Here is a 5,000-nt window from a genome sequence, read left to right on the forward strand (position 1 = left end):
ATTTACAAAGTTCTGCTTTCTCCGCATAGTTTTGAACCACGCAAAAATATCACTGTATCAATAAGCACCGCCGATAGGAAATCCGAGTATCTCGAGATGCGCAGAACGTATGCGCAATAACAATAGTAGGCACCGTCCTTAAAACGGTTAGCTTTCTCTTGAGGTTTGGTAACCGGCATTTTCTCCTGTTTCAACTTGTTTCTTTGCGGGTGATAACACACGCGGCATTCCGAAGAAAAAAAAATACATTAAAAAAAATCACGTTCTAACAATTAGCGATGTGGTAGTCTAGTGGTTAAATGAAAGGGTTATTACTCCAACAGTCCCTTAGTTCGAGTCCCTCGAGCTCATGGGTTGGTGTCGGATTTTAAAAATAGATATCCATTTCCCATAATCCCTCTCAAGCTCAAGCCCAAAGCGGCCTAAATTGACGATGATAGTCAATTTAGAGGAAATTAGCAATTGTTGATAATCGTCATTTCAGAGGTAGATCTAGAGGATGGGCTGGATATTAAAGGACAACTGAAGATAAAAATGGAATTGTTTTTCCTTCGCCAAATTTCTAGTGCCTGACTTAGTTAAAGGAAATATTCGAGTATTTGAGGGGTTTCTTATATTTTGTGGTCTTTATGAGGCCAGAAAGACCCGTATTGAGCACTCGACGAAAGTCCGTCATTTTGCCTGAACTATAGCAGGCTTGGACGCTAAGCGTGACGTCATTGCGCTCACTTGCTAGAAAGCGGGAAACTTGAAAAATGGTTCAGTGCGTTATTGTGGGCTGTTGTAATAGAACTCTCAGACACCAAAACAGTAAAGTTTTCATCGTTTCCCTGTTAAAAACGAAATCCTTCTCAAAGAATGGCTCATCCAAATTTAGAAGGGAAAACTTGCCAAATATCCAGCACTGTCACCTCTGTTCGGATCATTTCGAACCCTCTTGTTTTGACGGTGTCTTGGCCACAAGGGTTGATGCGACAGTTGCATGTAATTGATGAAATGTTAACTTTGTCACTTCATCGATTCCATTTATATCCATTGAGTGAGCTACGTTTTTCTTATTCGGGGGATTTCAGTGGCAAACCCGGCGCAGGAGAAGTGAACCGATGAGTTGTTTTTGCAAGCAACTGGGACACGTCATTCCGTGAATGGCATTCGCGCTTCAAGATGGGTTTTATAAACTCGGCAACGATCACAAAGATGTTTAAGTTTGAAAATTCGCAATACTACCAACAGAATAATGTGTTTACATACGATGGCAGTTTGTAGTACTTCTCTTTGCAAACACATGCACGGTCGAAAAGCTAGAATGCTGCGTTACACAACGAATAGTTTGACCTGCCGGCACATCTAACTTTAATAGATATTAAGCTATATGTAGAGCTATTAGTTAAGAGCTATGAGCATCACTAGATGAGAGACAAAACAACAGCAGCCAACAGAATTTCGTAGTGATCAAGTTGTCCTTATTACCTTATTACCGGTTGCTTCCTTTTCCTCGAATCCTCAACTTTATCGCATTGGTTCGAAAGAATATGGTTCAAGTTCTGCCATAAACTAACGTGTATTAACGACGAAGAAAGCGGAGTGATATGTTGAGACTTACACGATAACAAAAGATTTTATTGAAAACCAGCAGCTTGCTTATGCGCAATGATGTCACAACATGGCGGCAGACATTCCTTTTTGGAAGTAACAGGAAGAAAAGACAAACAAAATGGCGGACGTTCAAATTGGAAAAACAACCAAGGATTTCCGGCAAATTCAAGGCCTTTCAAGATGAAAAAGGATTTTTCCTATTTTTTTTAGGAAAAGGACGTTATATTTGGACAATAATAAGGCACAAAAAAAAGTGATCTTCTAAGCTTCTGTTCTCCTTTAACTGCTTACTAACCGAGCGCGATGGCCGTACCGGGGAAGAATATTCGCCCAAGTATGGCTCAAGAAATCAAAATTGTTTCCAGCATCAACAACGAACCTGCAGTTCAACATTTTCTTTCTAGATCAGCAATAAAATGCGTCCAAATTCAACGGCTACTACAATAACCAACGCTTAAAACACGCCTAATCCAACAACAAGAGAAAGTCAACATCAACGATAAGGAATCACCTTAAAAGCAACATGTCAACTTCAACGACAAAATACGTGGTTCAACAATTTGGCCAGGTAGAGTCGTACCTCTTGTGGAACATATATTTCATTGGCGGTATAGTGTCGTACTTCCTATTGTTTTCTGTGCTAAATCCATTGTTATCTTTGTTCGTTTTATTGTTCTTCTGGCCAATCCTGAAGCCCGTTAAACGAGGTACGACACGACCCCAATTTGGAGACGAGCGACTGGCGAAGGTCGGTGAAGGTTGGAACCGAAAAATCCCGGCAGGGCGGCCTGGAGGAGCCACTAATCAAAGCACTGAATGGGGCTTGTTCTTCTACATCGTATTTACTCGAATAAGCGCGGCGTTTATTTCAGTTTTCGCGCCTCAAGTGCGGTGCTTATTTAAAAATTGGATTCCACACAGAAATATTTCCTTTTATTTCAACGGTTCACTTTTCTATCTGTACGGAGATCAACAGAAACATCTTTTGATTGGGACCGCGGCGCTTTTTTATCCCAAATGCGGCGTTTATTCGAGGGCGGCGTTTCTTCGAGTATACGGTATTTGTAACAGCTGGTCTTAGATTTTAAGCAATTGAAAGCGTCAAACTTTCCTACAAACATTTCCTTAAAGTTTCGAAACCCTTCTATAAGGTAAACATACTACAATACCAACCCGATGAGGCACGCTTGCGCCCAATCAATTGGCAGCCATAGACGGCAGTTTCGACTTTGTTGGGCCTCATCGGCAAAAGCTTGTATAAGTACAAGGAAAGGTTACGTTTATACAAACGTTGGCCGTGTAGCACTTATATTTTAAACAGAATTAACTGAAGAGAGTGTAGTGTAAGGTGAAGTGCTATATTGCTATCCCATATGAACCATGTGAGCGTTAGCCCTACTGATGGAACTGGGCCCACACAAGGACAGAGAAAAACTCTGACCAGGGTGGCTGGTATAGCCTACCTACAAAACAGATGGGTTATGCACCCCTTTAAGTGGCAGCTAAACATACAGGGAATGTGGTTGTGCGCATGCGTGATATATTGGCTACACAGCTTGGTGTTACGGTGAGTCACTTTGCTTTTTCTTTTATGCTTCCTCGTTTCAGTTCCTGAAGATTTTGGTCACGTGGTAGGTAACGAATTTTCGACAGATTCCTGTTGATTAGCGTAGCAAATCGCGGAAAATGAAAAAGTGATTCACAAAATGCGTATCGCTATCTTTCAAATTCGTGATACCCATAATTAGATTGATTCCCCAAATATCAGTACTATGAACATGTCTTTAAGTTGATATTGTTTACTGTGTGTTCAATGTTAAACAAATCATGTTGTTAACTATCATTCATTATTGACAGCCGGGTAAAAATGAGCTATAACAAAAAAAGCCTACAAATTCGGGGTACAGGCTGTGATATTATTTTGAACCCTGAATTGAATATGAGGAAGCATTTTCAAACCTTTATAGAAGAGTTTCAAGACTTTAAGGAAGTTACAACAAGTTGCAAAAATAGTGGAGACACTTCACCTTCTTGGGGCGTTATTAATTTCCCTATTATCTCTCACACTGCAGCCCCCCTCCCCCCCTTATCAGTGTTGCTAGAAAGACAAAAAAATGTTGGGAACTTAAACAGTCAACATTGAAAGGGGGAGAGGGGAGAGAAAGTGGGAATGGCTTAAATTCTAGATACGGCGGGCACTGGGAGCTAGAAAAGGTGTTTTTTAATGAAAGTGTCTCAACAATTTTGCAACTTGTTGTAGTTAAGTCTGATGCTTTCAATACCTCAATTTCTAAGACTAGCTGTTAAAAAGAACAAGCCCCATTTAGTTCTTTGGTTAGTGACTAATGGTATTTACACGGCTTGGACGGCTTAAGGGAGACAGTGTGGCCAGGTGGTTAGAGCGCTTAACTTGAGATCCGTATATCCCGGGTTCAACTCCTTCTCTGACCATTCGTTGATGAATTTGTTCCTCGTAGTCCCTGGTTCAACTTCCCGTAAATAGCCAAATGGTTTGCCTCCGGCCAGTTGGAATTGTTCACAGTTGTTGTTCTGTTCCGTTGTTTCGTTAATTGTTTCATTTGCCCTGAAAAGCCCCTATGGGGAGCGGTCAATTTAGTAAGTATTTTTATTTTATTAATTTAATTTTTTTTTTGGACCGTTTCCATGAAAACGGTCCGTAATGCAAAATCCACACTGAGAAAGAACCAGTCACTCGATTTGCCTCCAAGACTGGCTTTGCCATGTAATAGAGAACTTCTTTATTACTTATTTAGGCAACACTTATGATTTGCCGTGTCCCATTTTTTTCACCATTTGTTAGTCACCGCTTGCATTGGCATGTTAAAAATTTGTTTGCTAATTACGACCTTAAAAATACTCCGTGCGTTTTACAGTGGATGCGCCAGATTTTACCTTCTTTCGGAGAATCAGAAATCCGAGGGTAAGTGTACTGGACAAAGAAGCTTATGACGAAGGTGAAATGACTCTTCATCATAGAAAGATTTTGAGTTTTATCTGAAAAACTTAGGTTGCGCCGCAACACTCTATGGGAAAATATGGTCTCGAATACAGGCTGAACAGGTTGCAATTATTTTTATACTTATAGATCGTTTTCACTGTCACGCAATAAAAAAATAAATCGAAAACCATTCAGTGGAAAAAGTCAAGAATTCGTGATGTTGTGGAAGATAAATGAAGAAGACACTTCTCCAAGTTTTAGGCCTGTGCGTTTCCCCAAACTTCAGATATTCGTCGAAATGTTTCGCAGAAATTTACAGAGCCCAGTATGAAAACGCCATGTTGGTGCACATCTGTGGTGCACCAATATGGCGGCCGGAAAATAGTGTCAACATCTGTTACTTACTTTGGCTATTTAGGCGAGTGATCATCTGTACTGAACAGAC

Source organism: Montipora capricornis, chromosome 7 (assembly GCF_036669925.1).
Source record: "Montipora capricornis isolate CH-2021 chromosome 7, ASM3666992v2, whole genome shotgun sequence".
NCBI classification, from domain to species: Eukaryota; Metazoa; Cnidaria; class Anthozoa; order Scleractinia; family Acroporidae; genus Montipora; species Montipora capricornis.